General features: G+C 39.3%; 1 pseudogene; it reads left to right on the top strand.

The window, feature by feature from the left end:
- The first annotated feature begins 5,959 nt into the window (after window positions 1–5,959).
- Window positions 5,960–6,878, top strand: LOC148010740 (putative serine/threonine-protein kinase At1g01540 pseudogene; annotated as a pseudogene).
- The last annotated feature ends 10,967 nt before the right edge of the window (window positions 6,879–17,845 follow it).

The raw sequence follows: 17,845 nt of genomic DNA, 5'->3' as shown, positions 1-17,845 counted from the left end.
AGTTGAACACAAGGGAGTTGGCTGAAGAGCTAGACTCTTCGAAAAGGGAGGTAGTTGTGCTCTCACAACCTAGCGAGGCTATTCTGTAGGCCACGACTAGGTCCCATGAGGACACACTAGAGAAGGGAAATGCTGAGGCCCAACCAAGCACATCAAAGGTTGATCTAGCCCAGGGTCCTGAGCCGTTAAATGCACCTGCAGTGACCAAGAAAAAGAGGAGAAAACATCGAAAGCAATAGCAGCTACAGGTGGTTGTGGACCCCAAGAACGTTGAGACTAAGAGTGTTGGAGAGCTGGGGAATAAAGCATCAAGTCCATCCACCAATGAATCCATTGATGTCTCTACTAATAGCGGTGAAACCTCAGACACATCCGTGTGCTCTGAAAAATCAAAGCAGTTGTTGCCATCAACAGTTACTTTCAACACTCAATCCACCGACAATAGAACTCACATCGACCAATCAAGAGTGGATACAACACTGTCACGACGGGATGACGAATTCACACTAGTCACACCCAAGGAGAACCATGACGCAATAACGAAGCCTCAAGAGAAACATGGAAACCCCAAGAGCATGAGCAATCCTAGCGTTGACCAATCTTGCTCATATAGGCCTGAACCCCCATCTATGCTAAAGCCTAAACAAACTCCTAGAACCTTGCATGAGATGGCAATCGAGCAAGCCCTCGTTGAACATAGAAGTATCGCAGAATGCTTAGCTAAGTGGGATGCTAAGCTCAAGGTGTTCGCATGAGTTTACGTCCTTGCGGACGTGGGCACAATCCCCAAGGAGCAGCTTGGAGATTACTTGCCCTTTCCTCTATCCTGGGAAGAGTAGGAACATCTTAACGAGCACTATGACAAGCTCCTACATGAACGCATGCGACTCATCTCTGACGAGGAAGCCTATGAACTGCGCTTAACTGTCACGTTCAATTATGTGCTCTGCCAACCAAATCTCTTAGAGATAGAGCAACTAAAGCAACTAACAGAGGGCCGAAGTCAATTTGAACAGTGTTGGTGTGAGAATCGCGTTGCAATGGCCGAACTAGGGGCTTGGATCATGATAGTCTCTGAGGAGCGATTGGCCAAATGGTGGTCTCAAAGAGACCCAACCTATGTGGCACCAACTTCCCTTCGAGTGCTAACTGACATTTGGGGTATGGACTTAGCTGGAACTAGCCTAGAGAGCCCTTTGATTGATAAGGTTCTCACTGAGGAGGAGTTACACGTTGCCAGTAAACTCGAACAAGGTTCCATGTTGCTCGATGCGGCAAAATATCTATTGGTACTGAGTAAGCTGGCACGAGTGCTGGATGCGTGTGCCAGACTCCAGTACAAACCTGAGTTCTACAATTGGTTTTTATCCTCGTAAAGCGACATGGACTCATGGATATGTATATAAATAAACAATGACTTTTATGACGCTGTATAAACATCATCCACACACACAAGTAATAAAAACCTAAGTGCAGACAGAAGAATCGGGGGCAACAGGCTACGCTAAGTCAGTCCCCCTTTCACTAGATCATGTCCTCCTCCGAACAAAGGGCATGCACCCGCATTACCACCATGGAAAACCCTATCCAATGTCCCTCATTATGTAAGTAGGGTGCAGTCCCTCTCTACACACTTTCCCTTCCCGACCTATCCTTCCGAGGATGAGCCCTCCAAACGTAGGACCTCCAACTGATGTAACTTGGCGTGAGTCAAGATTTGCTCATAGTTAGAGGCCAGAGGGACACCATTACAATGAGTACAACATGTTCTGCGCCTTCTCGTCTGGTCATATGCATTTGACAACCCACACGAAAATCCCTTCTATGCGAACAATCTTATTCCATATCAAGGCCTAACCCTTGGATTGCATCTTGCAAGCTTCCAGACAGGACACATGGAGAACCACAGACATCTGTCATGCAAAGACACTCTTCACAAACGACGGGAGCATGCGGCACGTGCCCCTTCACCGGTACATTATGTACCCACTCTCAAGAAATATGCAAAGAAGCGAGGGCCTAAGCAACACCGACCCGAACAAAGGCCGAAGAATCCCAGGCCAAGAGAGTCGAGACTCAAAGAAACACGCAGCAGGTGGCAACACCAGTTGCACAAACCCTCAACGTATGCTCAGGCACCAAGTGCCCACGAAGAGAAAAGGCGGCCTGGGACAAGGAAGAATTTAATGAACTGTTTAAAGACATTTTGGAAACGGTCATGGCCCGGGACTACACCATTCATGTCCCAGCTGATATGTTTTTTGCCCAACCTCACGAGAGCCCCGCACTAGCACCGCCCCAACCACCTAGCCAACCGGACTCACCCCGCCTAGTACCTATCGACTAAGCCCCTATGATGTACAAGTAGCTTGGCAAGTCATCATGCCATAACTTTTTGTTTTTGATGAGTAAAGGGGCAAGATCCCCACTTGTACTCACTTCCTTCACCTACCGTTAATGTATGCGACCTTAACAAGTAATGGGATAGGCATCATAGCATTTTGAAAAATTATGTCTTAACATGATTGCATTGGTCCGATGTACTTACGCAAGTGAGCATATACTCTCACGAAGTGACAAGTGGATACAGAATGACACAGATCAATGTTTAGAAGCGTTTAATATCCAACTCACCACAAGACCACCAACCCCACAAAGAACCATTATGGAGGAAGTGATAGGAATACCAAGAAACAAAAGCCATGACGGAAACGCCACTCGATGAGAACCCAAGGGCACCTCTGCAGAAAAAGCACATATTGCAATTGAGCATGGCCAAAGCATAATCATTGATTACCTCCTCCTTCTTGGCCAAACTCTATGTTCGGGCAGGAGCCACGCTCTCAATAAGGGCGAACGTCTCTTCATCATCCAGGATTCAATTCGCAATATGCTCTATCCTTGTCCATGCACAGCTCACTCCAAGTGCTACCTCAATTGTTCAATGTCTCACATGTTACAAAGAGGTTTGCAAAATCTCAAGTGTATCTCTTCATCTCAATAATAGTTCCTCTAGCATCAAGGCTAGTGACACAATCATCTTTGTAATATCAATTCTTCATAGCCTTTGAATCCCAACATTTCTCAATCTAAATGAAAGGCTAACAGTCTCAATGTATGGCATTGATTGTATTCACTTTTCCCACAAAAAAAAAAAAGAGAAGAAACAAAAGGAAAAAAAGAAAAGAAAAGAAAAGAAAACGAAAGAAAGAAAGAAAGAAAGAAAGAAAGAAAAAGAAAAAGAAAAACGCACACGATCACAGCACCACACCTAGGGGTCCTCAAATTAGGTATGCCTAGTGACCTTGGTTGGCTGGCTCCGCCCCTAATTCCCTAGCCCTTTGTACATTCCCCACAATTTTTCAGGGCACATCAAGGGTAGGACATACCTGGGGAGCTTGCCTTGCCTATGGTTAGACCTATCACCCTGAACCACTTGCCATTTCTTTTGCACTCCACCTCAATGGGCATGAAAGACAATGGAAAAGTACACCATACTTTTCAAGCACTACAAGTAGTCACTAGCTACCAAGAGCTAGACATCAAGGAGCTCAATTATGCTACATGGCCTTGACAAGACCATAATGATGTCTCAAGCAATCTTCAAGTGTACTCCCCGTCTTCATCGACAAAATTTTCCATCAACTTAGCCCCTTGCTTCACTGACCCATTGCTATACGAGGAACCAGGCTGACAGTCTTCTAACTAAGTAATATCTTAGTATGCATAAGCACTCACATAATACTTGCACCGAAGTATATACACAGTTTGGGTCCTCAAGTGCAGGATAATACTCTCAGCTTGCTCAGAGTTCGACATGTCTCCCAAACTAATTGCACTATGTCTTGTGCACAATAGAGAAGACTAGCACTACCCTTAGGGAGAGACCACATGAGAGGTTTTCAATTGCAGGTGTTGAAGACTCCGAAAGTGTCGTTCGCTCTTCATCAACACCCAACTCTGAATGCTTATCCCTTACCATCTAACAAGCCCGCAAAGAATCATCATGTGCAGAATCCCAACAAACCAACACTTGTGCTGGCCATCAATGCAATCCCCAACACTGAATAGCCCTACCACCAACTCCAACAACCTTCCAGCAGCCACCTTGGCCACCGACAGGCCCCCAGGACCTTCTGCCACACCACCACCAACACTCCTCCACGGAAACCACAGGCATCCTTGTCACCCACGTCTTCGGTGCATGCTACAGCCTGCTACCTACGACGGTGAGTGCCATGGGACTGGCACTCGTCTAGGAGGGGGGTAATGTTAACCCTCAAATGAACGAAGGTGGAAAATCTGGAAAAGCTAAAGCAGAAGACAAAGACAAAGGCCAAGGCAAAGAGAAACGAAAGACAAAGACGCACAAGGAGAAGAGTCCTAAATAAGGGAGAAAGGCGCACAAGGAAAAGCGCAAGTCAAAACTTATGTAAAAGAGTGCAAGCACATCATGGTTTAATTCAAGGATACTGGGCTCTCACCCGGGCTCTCACCCATGCAATTTGTAAATGTGGAAGGGAGGTGGAAAGGAAGCTAGGAAGATAGAAGGACAATGGGAAAAAGGGCCTAGGCTACGACCGGCCATGTAAAAAAGGGGATGGCTGCCCAAAAGGGATTTAGGGTTTTGTATATAAAGTTGAAAAGTGAATGAGAAGCTCATTCTTGTGTGTGGCCAAAAGTAGCTCTCTTGTTCTTCTTCTTCTTCTTGTTCTTGCTTGCTTGAGCTTGTGCTTGAGAGAGGGAGTGTGAGAGTGTGAGGGAGTGAGTGTGTGAGGGTGAGGGACCGTGGGGTGGAGAAGCTCTCCATCTTCTCCTCTCTTCTTCTCTTCTCTTGTCTTGCTCACAGCAATGGATCTTGGAGCTTGGAGCGGGAGGATCGAGCTTGCTTGAAGCTTGCACTTGGATTGTGGAGCTACCGAAGTGCGCAAGAGAGGAGGTAACTTGAACGGCACGGAGGTAAGCTCACTACACTCGTAGATATGGATGGTGCGTCGGTTACGTGAGAGGTAGCCATTAGTGCTTAGCTTGGAACACTTGAAACAATAAGCGGTCCGTGGGTCTTGGCGGTTGAGTGAAGGCTCCCACACCTTGTGCGAGAAGTTGACGGGGATGCCTGTACTTTTCAGGCATCAGATTAATTTAATATGCATATGGGTAATTCCACAACGGGTGATTCCGCAAAATATATATTTATATTAATGGACGTTTATGAGTTTAGAGTACACTTATATTAAATTAAGATTAGGATAGAGTTCTAATTTATTTTATTATTTTATAGTTGAAGACTAGTAGGTATTCACACTTATGGATTTTATCTTATTATTTTCTAACAATTGTGAATACTTCAGTCAATGTGTAGAGCAAGCAGTGGTGGCATTGGGAAGAATTGGGCGATGGCGTGTATTCAGATTACCTAAAAGAATTATTATTTTTGATGGGCATGCATATTATCATTAAAGGCGTGGTGTTAATATTTATTTAAGCACACTTATTTATTAAAGCATTGTTGAGAATAGCAAATGATGTATGCCCATAGAGGCTGAATGTGTGCCCAAAAGAGGCTTGCCCATAAGTGGCTTTGTGTGAGAGATATGACAAAGAAGCACTAAGAAGAGATGTCTGAAATCCCATAAGCACAGAGAGGAAAAATGGTACTATCCAAAAAGCTATAAAAGCATGTACTTGACACTCATTTCAATGAATGGTACTTTCAGTTTGAGTCACTCAAGATTGTGTTTATGAGTCCAAGCTAATCTATCTTGGAACCTAATTCACTTGAGTTACAATTCCTTATTTTGATAATGTATCGTGTGTTTGATTTGCGTCCACCATAGCTAACTAGCTCTAGATCCGTGTTTGTTAACATGGTATCAGAGCCATGGCTGAGTTAGGTAGCTAGTGGTGTGTTTTCTTCTTCCTTGCAAGCTCTCAACCACATGATAGAGGCTACGACTGATTTCTGCGCTGGGGTGGATATGGGATTGTGTACTATGGTCAGCTACCTGATGATACACGCATAGCTGTGAAAAATCTTCTAAATAATAGAGGTGGAGGCGATAGGATGTGTCAGGCACAAGAATCTTGTACGGTTGATTGGATATGGTATGGAAGGCTCGCAAACAATGCTTGTTTATGAGTATATTGACAATGGGAATTTGGAGCAGTGGCTCCATGGACAGCTGGGGGAACATCCACCATTGAGTTGGGATATCAGAATGCAAATGATTCTCGGTATTGCAAAGGGATTGGCTTATCTGCATGAAGTGTTGGAGACCAAAGTAGTCCATCGTGATGTGAAGTTAAGCAACATCCTGATAGATAGCCAATGGAATCCAAAGGTCTCTGATTTTGGACTTGCTAAATTGTTAGGGCCTGGAAACAGCCATGTGACAACACGAGTCATGAGGACATTTGGGTATGTTGCTTCAGAATATGCTCTCACCGGAACGTTGACAGAGAAGAGTGATGTGTTCAACTATGGGGTGATTCTTATGGAGTTGGTCACAGGACGACGAGCCCCTGTTGACTTTAGCAGGCCTCCAAACTGGACCAGCAGTCCACTTTTCTGCGACGACAAGAAGCAGGGCGTCCCCAACAACAGTGAGCGTGAAGATGTGCGAGGCCCACATCTCCCAGGGCTGAAGAAAAAGGAGATCATAAAAGTGCAGATGGAAGAAGACGGCCATGTGCTGTGCATTAGCTGTGAGTGTAGCAGGAAGGAGCAGAAGCGGAGGGGCACTTCGAGTTACGAATGTGAAAGGTCCCGGCTTCCGCCGAGGCAAAGGCTGAAGGGCACGAGAAGCGAGGGAGAAGCAGCAAAATCCAGCTCCTTGAGTGAAGGCATAAGAGGGGAAAGCAAAACCCTTCATTTTTAGAGGGGACTCGATGACGACCATGGTCCTTGAGAGCTCCCCTGTTGCTCCAACCATGAGCGTGGAAGGGGAGGATGAAAAGTGGCCAACAGCACGTTATCCGTCTTTCCTTAAACCTTAAGCATTAAGGTTAAAAGCCTCCTCCAGTATTTTTTTTTAAATTTAAAAAGAACCTTTTTCACACTTGACCCCTCTCTCTCAAACCAGTCTTCTCAAGCCATTCACATCATTGATCTTAGTTTTCAGAAAACCTGTATGCTCCCAATCTCCTTCACTTTACTCTATCAAGTGTCTTTTGACACTAGCATTGTTGTGTGATAATTCAATAATTGTGATCACAAATATCACTTGTAAAAAGGATTAGACATTTGAGATGGTTTGCTACTTTGCTCAAGAATCCAATGCCATTCCTTCTAGTAAGTCAAAGCCAAAATTCCAAAAAATCATGTATTCAAAGACCATGAATGTCAAGAAGGGTCTGATAAGCCAAAACAATGTATTCATGTGTATTCATCTCAAGTTCATTAAGCAGAAAAAATGTGCCAAGAAGACTGAAGCAAAAAGAGAAGTATCATGTACCACACATCAACAAAAGGGATAAAGAACACCATGAAGACCAAAATGCAGAAGCTCAAACATTGGAGCAAAAGACCAAGAAGAAGATCAAAGAATGCCATAGAAGCATGGAGGAAATGAAGAAGATAAAATACTCCAATGCTGCAAACCAACAAAATGTTTTTTTTTGCAAAAGTTTCCCATAGAGGATCTCAAATTCCCAGAGTGGATTTAAAACCCTTAGCAAGAATGTAAAGTTTCAAGCCTTAACTTGACTAGGCTGCTAAAGAGCTAGTCTCCTGGTCCATGTCTACATGTAGGGGGGGCAAAAGCCAGCAAGGGTAGAGACTCATCATTTTAGGGGGGGTGTTGAGAATAGCAAATGATGTATGCCCATAGAGGCTGAATGTGTGCCCAAAAGAGGCTTGCCCATAAGTGGCTTTGTATGAGAGATATGACAAAGAAGCTCTAAGAAGAGATGTCTGAAATCCCATAAGCACAGAGAGGAAAAATGGTACTATCCAAAAAGATATAAAAGCATGTACTTGACACTCATTTCAATGAATGGTACTTTCAGTTTGAGTCACTCAAGATTGTGTTTATGAGTCCAAGCTAATCTATCTTGGAACCTAATTCACTTGAGTTACAATTCCTTATTTTGATAATGTATAGTGTGTTTGATTTGCGTCCACCATAGCTAACTAGCTCTAGATCCGTGTTTGTTAACAAGCACTTGATAAATATTTATTATTTTGTATGTGCATAGACACTCAGTTTAAATATTTCATTATCGGACATTGTATTTGGACACATCTCGAACTTTTTGGATGCCCAAACGATTTACTCTTTATTTGGGCAAAAGCAAACACAAAAGCCAAAAGCATGCTAATTGTAAATTGGGCTATTTTTGAGCTTGGAGATTAATAAATTCATAAATACATGCCTTGTGAAGCACTTACACAAGGCATGGGGGGAGATTGTATCCAATTTGTCATTTTGTCTCATGTCGTACAAACCTCTCTTCTTGCCTTATGAGCTTTTGTAGAATTCTTTGTTCATGGGAACCTTCTGACATTCACTATGTGCGCATACAACATGGTATCAAAGCAAAGTTGAGATCAAGGGCTTCCAATCACTTACCATCTCGCACGAAGGTGAAGCTCCTGGAACGAACAGGCTCTACAGGCAATCTCCTGGTGGATTATCAATACCAACGTGTTCCTAGCAATGAAGAACCCCTGCAAAGGACCACTCCTAGGAGGCGGAGGACCACTTCAGAAGCTCCTTTATAAAGACATTTTTTTCTCCTCTTTCTTAGATAGAAACTGTTAAGTCTTATATCAATTGTCAAAGCTTAATGTTTAAGCTTATAAAGCTTAAGCTCCAAAATTCAATCATCGACGACAGCAGTATGCACTCAACGGCGACTATTGCGGCCACTACATGCCGTTATCCTCAACAAAATCCCAAAAAATCTTAAGCTTTTTAAAAGCTTAAAGTTCTAAGATTTCCTAAAGCTTCAAATTTTCACTCTTAAATCTCCTTCTTAGTGGGTGTTCCCACCGAATTAATCCCAAAATCGCTTCACAACTCCAACTAGTCTCTATTCCTACCTGCACTTTGACAGAGTTGATTTCCAGCAAGCCGACTGTCACAAGCAATCTATTTCTCACTTGGAAGAAGACTGTCATCAATTGCCATACCCGCAAAAGAAGCAAGATCGTAAAAGCCATATTTTTTTTAAAAAAAAAGCAAGCCTTATAAACCCAAAATTGAGCTATGCTCATGGTTGTTTGAGATTTTGCAGGATGTTCGATCAAAACATAGAAGATTTTATGTCCGAAGGTGATTTTTCGAAACCAACCACGGAGCAAAAATTGGACCTAGTTATGATGCAACTTCAAGAGGAACGAAGAACACATCAAACTTTGCAAGCACAACTAGCTACACTTCAACGATCCAATGTTGATCAAGATGGAGCACAACTTGAAGATGTTATTCAACATACGATTGACGCGACACTCGAAGCACAGTCTCCTAGGAAAGAAGCCAAGATAAGTAAAAGAAATTTTGAATTCCATACTTTTAATGGGCAACGTGACAAAAAAACTATTCTCGCTTTTATCAATCAATTTGATGATTATTTTCATGAAGAGTAATATGTTGAAAAAGATAAACTTAAATGTGTCACTAACTATCTAGCGAACAGAGCATCATTATGGTGGATTGTTGTTGATTGTCCCTCTACTTGGGAGGCCTTTCAAAAGAAATTTTTGCAAAATTTTCTTCCACCTCAATTCCATAAAAAGCAATCAAACAGTGGGATCTTCTGCAACAAAGAGATCTTGAATCCATCTTGCAATACACTGAGCATTTCTGGAGTGTCTTATTGTAACTTCGAATGCTTGAAGATGCTCTTGAGACGATCCACAAACATAAGTATATGTTTGTTTTACTTAGTTACTTCTATGCAGAAGTGAACATGTTCAAGCCAAAGACTTTGGAAGATGTGATTTCTTTAGCACATGATACTGAAGACAAAATTTGTGGATGAGAAAAGTGACCACAACAATTTTCAACTAACAGTAACTTTGGTACAAAGTAATTCAATTCTAACTTTCAAAGATTCAATTAAAATTGCTTTGTTCCTTCTTCTTTCTGTAAACCCTGGACTCAACCCCTTGCTTTACCATCAAACACAAATTCAAACCCTAAGCCTTCTCTCCAGCCAAATCCCAACATACCCAAATTTTCAGCCCTTACCAATAATGTTTCCAAAGCAAAGCCTATCGTTTGCTACAAGTGTCATCAACTTGGACACTTAGCAATGAATTGTCAATCCAAGAAACCAACTGTTCAAATCAATTACTTGGGAGTAACGGAAGACAAAGACCATGAAGATATGCGAGACTTCATTGAAGATGATGATGATGATATTGGTGATACTTCAGATACTTTACCAGGCATGCCAAGTCCTCATTCATTATTAACAATGAAATGTTTTGTACATGGTCAAGAGAAGATTGTTTTGCATGATGATGGAAGCACACAAGATTTTATTTCCAAAAAATTGGTAAAAGAATTGAATTTACCTACTATTCCAACTCATTATCACATAAAGGCTGCATTCTTAGGCACTAGATACAATGGTACACAATAAGTTCATGACTTAGAAATTAAAATTCGTGATTATGTTGAGCACAAAAATTGCTTGGTTGTGCCTTTGCAAGTTAGTGATATTATTTTAGGAATGCCTTGGTGACACAAATATAATCCCAATATAGATTATTCCACACATTCCATGAAAATTTATTCTAACGAAAAATAAATTACATTACATGGAACACACACCTTTGATAAATTTTCGATGCTTAGCCACACATATGCTAAACATGCATTGAGAAAAGATAGCAAATCATACTTAGTATGGGTGAATGAAATTGAAGCTAAGAAAAATCAAATGCATCCTAGACATGTACAATTTTTTTCACAATTTCAAGATTGTTTTGCTGTTGCTGATTTACCACGTGGTTTACCACCTATATGTCTTGAAGATCATAAAATAGACTTAATTCGTGGTTCTCAATCACCATGTAAAGCATCTTATAGACACAATCAGATCAAATAGAAAGAAATCCAAGCACAAGTTGAAGAACTGTTGAACTGAGGACTCATTAGGCCCAGTAGTTCTTCTTTTGGTGCACTTGTCCTATTAGTTAAGAAGAAAAATAATACTTATAGGATGTGCATTGACTATCGTGCCCTAAATAAGATCACTGTCAAGAATAGATATACGATCCCTAGGATAGACGACCTTATGGATAAACTACAAGGAGCCACGATTTTTAGTAAGATAGATCTCAAATCTAGATATCATCAAGTACGATTGGATACACTTGACATTTTCAAGACTGCATTTAGATATCAGTTTGGTCATTATGAGTTTCTTGTTATGCCTTTTGGTTTGACCAATGAACCAGCTACATTTAGACATATGATGAATCGTATATTTTTGAAGTATCAGAATTGTATAATTGTTTTCTTTGATGATATATTGGTTTTTAGTAAGAATGAGAACGAACACTGTGAACATCTATCTTTGGTTTTCAAATTGTTGAAAGAGAATCAATTATATGCTAACCTTGACAAGAGTGAAAATTTCCAAACCCAAATTGAATACTTAGGTCACATTGTTTCTTCTGATGGTATTCGTGTTGATCCTAAAAAGATAGAGGTAATTTTGAATTGGCCAATGCCTAAAAATGTGCATGAGTTACATTCTTTCTTAGGACTTGCCATATTTTATAGAAAATTTATGTGAAATTTTTCATTGCTTACATTGCCTTTGACAAAATTATTAAATAAAGGTGTTGTATATCATTGGTATGATAACCAACAAAAGTCTTTTGATTTATTTAAACATGCTTTAACACATGCACATGTTTTTCAATTACTTGATTTTAATCAACCATTCTTTCTAGTAGTCAGTAATGCTAGTGGATCAGGAATAGGAGCCGTCCTTATGCAAGATTTACATCCCATAGTCTATTCTAGTTGCAAACTTAAACCCTTTGAACTAAAGTGTTCCACCTATGATAAAGAATTACTAGCTATAGTTCAAGCCTTACATAAATGGAAATACTATCTAATGGGATCTGAATTTATGATCAAAATTGACCAACAAAGTATCAATCATCTTCTTAATCAGCCACAAATCTCTAACCGTCATATTAAATGGGATGCTTTCATTCAAAGTTTCCATCCACTTATCCAATATCAACCCGGAAGAGAGAATGTTGTTGCCGATGCATTGAGTAGAAGACCAAGTATCCATAATATTTCCGTTCTATCTTTTGATTCCCTTATTCCTATGAAGGATACCTATGACCATGACCCCAATTTTCAAGCTGATTGGAATAAATTAGTTGCTAATAATTGGATTCTAATTGATTCCTTGTCTTATTCTAATGGATTTATGTTTTATGAGAAAAGATTATGTGTCATTGTTCCATTTAGATCATTTGTGTTGCACGAAATTCATTGTCCTCCATATCAAGGCCATATAGGTATTATTCCTATTTTAAGAGCATTGGTTGAAGATTTTTACTAGCCATAAATGGAATCTAATGTTTTTAACTTTGTTTCTGAGTGTTTAATTTGTCAAAGAGTCAAGCAACACCATGGTAAATAATATGGTTTGTTAATGCCTTTACCAATTCCTGAACGTCCATGGGAACATATTTCAATAGATTTTATAACTGGTTTGCCTAACACACAAGCTAATCATGATATGATTTGGACTATCATCGATTGATTTAGTAAACAAGCATGTTTTCTACCATGCAATAACACATTAATTGCATCTCAAGCTGCATAATTGTTTTTGAAAATTGTTTTCATTAACCATGGTTTGCCAAAAGTTATTATTTCTGATCACGATTCTAAATTCTGTAAACAAATTTTGGACTACTTTGTTTGCTAATTTAGGTACTAAGATTGATTTCTCATTTGCATTTTATCCTGAAACCAATGGGAAAACTGAAGCTACTAACATTACAAATTTAGATATTTTTCATGCATACACAATTTCAAAACCAGACACATGGGATACACACTTGTATCTACTTCAATTTGCATATAATAATACACCACACACATCTACACAAAAAGCACATTTTGAAATCATTTATGGACATAGATTGCCTACACTTGTTACATCATTAACAAAGTTAAAGTTGCTGATGATATTGTAGTAACGTCATCAAAAACCAAAGAATGGAAGAAGATGAATAACAAGGCACTAGGCATCATTTCTTGGGGACTAAGTGATGATGTGCTACATCATATCTCTAGCATTAGAGATGCTAGAATCGCTTAGGAGAAACTTAATAGGATGTTTGGTACCCAAGCAAAGAATTCAAAGGTAAATTTGCTCATGCAGTTTTATAAACTGGATATAAAAGACAGTGCTTCCATGACTATATACATTAACAAGTTCAAGCGCCTAAAAACCCAACTTGCAACTCTTAAGAAGAATATTGATGAAGATGAAGCAACAACCGTACTGCTTGCAAGTGTAAATAAGGATCCATATGAGAATCTTGTGTCCACCCTAAGTAATGTTCCAAGTCTCTCACTTAAAGATATTAAGCACTCTCTTCTTGATGAAGAGAACAAACATAAGGACAAGAATGCAAAAGATGGTATTCCATCTAGGAAAAATCTCTTATACACCAAAGGAGCTACTGGACCCAAAGGAAGAGTTCGAGGATTCAACATCGACAACAAAAGTCGGATGGCATGTCATTATTGTGGTAAGATTGGTCATATAACCAATGAATGTTTCCTCAAGAAAAGAGCACAATAGATGTAGAATGATCACCACCAGAACCAATTCATGAATGAAGAAGAAGAAGAAGATGCTTTTGCTACCATCAACAATTTTGACATATTGTTCTAAGGATTTTTTTGTATCTTTCATATGTTTTTTCCATAGTGGATCTCTATGTTTCCTTTAGTGGATTTTCTTTGTAAAAACCTTAGCCAAAGATGTAAAGTTTCAAGCTTTAACTTGACTAGGATGCCTATGAGCTAGTCTCCCGGGCCATGTTATCATGTAGGGGGCAAAAGCCAGCAAGTGTAGGAACTCATCATTTGAGGGGGGGTGTTGAGAAATAACAAATGATGTATGCTCCAAGAAGAGATGTCATGAATCCAATATGCACAATGAGAAGAGTGGAACGACCCAACTTCTATAAATCATTGTACTTGACTATGGAATGAATACAATATCATGATGCTTTGTACTTTCACTTAGTGTCTTATCAGTGTCAATTCATTACACAAGATTGTCTTTATGAGTCCAAGCTAATCTATCTTGGAACCTAATTCACTTGTACAATAGTTGGTCTATCTTTGTCTATGTCAACATGTGTCTTCTCTTTATCTTCCATCCTCCATAGCTCTTGCCATGCTCTAGATCCATGTTTTTTAATTGGCATCCCACTAGGCACGTGTGTGCCTCATGACCCTTTGTGCTTCCTATCAAAACACAATTGATATTGATGAATCAAATGCTCAATCACACATGTTTTAGAGCTGATGCATCACAAGGGATCACACTATGCAATCCAAAACAAAGGGGTCCTCTAGTAATTGACTAAAACTTGAGTCTATGTGCAACACTATCAAGTATCCCCTTAGAAAACTATAAACTTAGTTGGACATAGGAATTCTAGTTCTACTTCATAAGGGAAGCATGGGATAGATCCTTGAGGAAAGATGATTGCATTAGAAGAATTTGTGCACAACCTATGCTAATGTGTAGTGTTTTGCGCAATTATGCACACATTGAGGGTCCATTAATTAAAGTTATGTTCTTTAACACTCAAATGCCACTGCTTAATGAAAAGATGAGACTCCACTCTAGCCCCCCACTCACAAGCACTCTAAATGAGATTGTTAGATATAATAAACCTTAGCTCTCTATTGATGCAATCCTCTATGGTTGACTCACCCATTCACCTTATTCTCTTGACCTAGAGTTCCTAACAACAAGTGGATGGACAACCCAAGTGTGAGTGTAAGAATTGTGCATACACAATGAATGTGTGCTCTCTAGTGGACATGCAACTAAAGTTGCATATAGATGCAATGGGCCTCGTGTGAGTGTAAGAATTGTGCATACACAATGAAGGTGTGCTCTATAGTGCACATGCAACTAATGCTGCATATAGATGCAATGGGCCTTGTTTCATGCTTGTGCTAATTGATAGTGATATGCATGCATCTCCCCAACCCTTGGCATGGTTTTAGTTTGAGCTCTAGGGAGACAACCCCCACATGCAATGCATAGAACATTGGTGTAGTTATGTATTTGTGTACCCATATCCTCATGAAGTGCAAGCTTAAGGACTATAAAAACTTACCTCCTCCACTTCGTTGCTCAACTTTTGAGCTCCTTTCAACTTATATAAATATCCAATCTCGACCTATGAGCTTAAGTGTATCATGAAATCCCAATTGAAAAAAAGATCTAAACTCCTAGCCTATCAAGAACTCAAGTTTCATTGAATTATAAAACTCAAGAGCATTGATACCACATGTAAACAAGTCCTGAAACCAACTTATTTATTGTAGACGTGGGGGTCTTTTTTGTTTTGAAAAGACACAAATGTTGAATTTTCCATGATGTGAGGTTATCTTGACTGAAATCAAGGTTTTTATTAATTCCTCTCGTTCAATTGAATTTTCAATTTGTGTTCTTCAAAGTTTTTTGGTTCATTTGTGTTCATTTCAATCAATTGGCTGTAGCTAGATTTGGGTTCTTTTCAATCTTCTTATGAAGTATGTTTCAGCAATTGTTTCCCTATGAGTTCATATTGTGGAGCTCCATTTGCTTTAGTAGGTAATTGCTTTGCCTTTTACTCCATTTCTTTAGTAGGTAATTGCTTTGTCTTTTAGTCTATTTGCTTTTGTAGGTAGTTGCTTTTCCTTTTATGATATTTTAAATCACATTTATTATTTGATTGTTGTCTTCATATCGCTTCATCAATCTACTCTTGTGATCAAATAGAATATTAATAATGTGATCTACCAAATCATTAACCAATATTGAAATAGCTAGCTTGGCTAATATTGCCAATTGACTAGGGGGACTTGCAAAACTCATGAGGGTATGCCTCACTCACTTCACATTCTTGTGAGCAAAAGGAAGCACTCACACAATTGCAAAAAACAATAGGGAGTGATCTACACTCATCACATAGCCACACCTTAGAGAAAACATATTCACAAATAGACACCTTAAGTTTATTGCATGGATGTTTCCCTTTCACCTCACAAAAACAAAACATGCTAAGCTACACATCACATAGGCACACTTGAGGGAAATCATTCTTACAAATCCAATTTGAATTTTAAGTGTGCAATTTTCACATCTCCATATTAACCTAGAATGTTTACAAAACTCCATGTATAACAAATGTGCCCACCAAGCAGCCCACTCATTGAACACTCTTTATCTCTCTCTCAATTATGTGCACATGGCTAGTAATCGATATTTGGATCAAGTCAACCCATTGCTAGAGAGTGTGATAGCCACTAAGCCAAGTTAAGACATTCAGTGAGCTTTGTGACCAACCATGTAAATTGAAGGGGAATCAAATCCCAAGTGTATCCATTTGATAACAAGGAGACAAAAGGTATAAACGCAAAAACAATAGTTAGTAATGTCACCCTCTCTCATATACATACACACATACATACATACATGTCTTTGTGTGTGTGTGTGTGTGAACAATATTCTATGCTTTCTTTTGTAAGACTCATGCTCCTTCATCGCGCTTTCCTCCTCTTTTCCTTCACTTTCCCCATCTCTTATACTTATTGACACAAAAATCAAGAAAGCTAGGGGGATAGAGCTTCTGAACTTCTATTCTTAGAAATCCATATATGAAGAGAGTGCTAACCTTGATACTAATCCTAACCAATCCCAATACTAGCTTGAGAGCTAATCATAATTTGAATCTTCAGCTTAAATGTTGCATGTCAAGCAAATTGAGGAGACATAATGATATGATCTCAATGTGCTTCATATGGAATTATGAGTGTTACTCTTCAATTTATCTACTAGCATGCAATTCTAACAAGGGTGCACAAGCATGCACAAGAGCATTGCAATTTTGTTTTATTTATTAAAAATGAAATGCTCTTATTATGCTTTTTGATGATATTTATTGATGGGAATGATACCCATCTTTTTCACCCAAAGGCAAGCACTGCTAAGGGTGAGGCATTGCATAGGTGCCCAAAATGAGGGGATTTGAGCCTTTCATCTCCCACAACTCATACACTACCTTTGATTGGGCTACCTCTTGTTGGTCCATTGCCCTTTTTTTTAGTAACATTCTTTTTTAAAACAAGCTCCTAAAAAGGAAAAAAATGACTTTGTTAAAAGTAAGCCTATTAACCCTAGTAATTGGAAGTCAAAGTAAGCCTCTTAGTTCAATCCTTTGAAGCTACTAAATTGTGTCAAATTTTTTAATGATGGAAAATGTTAACAAGCCAATTTGATTTGTGTATTGTACAAAAATAGGGATGAGAGGTGTCTTCTCTTTATTTTAAACTATAAGTCACTTTTAGAGATAGTCACTAAAAGGAGGTGGTCTTCAGTTGTTGTCACTACTTAGGGGGTGAATAAAGAACATTTTTACGTGCAACCATGTTGCATAAATTAGTGTGAGATATATATCTCATTAAAAACATTGTACATATAGCAGACTCAAGGGGATCACCTTATAGAACATGTAATGTACCACATGAGTTTAAAAGAAAGGGTATTTTAATTATGTTAACTTACAAGTTTCCAAAAATAGAAGGGGTTTATAAATGTACCTAATGTAAAATTCACATTA

This window comes from Lygodium microphyllum, chromosome 29, assembly GCF_053477565.2.
Source record: "Lygodium microphyllum isolate KBCC chromosome 29, Lygodium_microphyllum_v1.1.10, whole genome shotgun sequence".
NCBI lineage: Eukaryota > Viridiplantae > Streptophyta > Polypodiopsida > Schizaeales > Lygodiaceae > Lygodium > Lygodium microphyllum.
The sequence above is the reverse complement of the archived record's forward strand: the minus strand, read 5'-3'. Positions and strand labels throughout refer to the sequence as shown.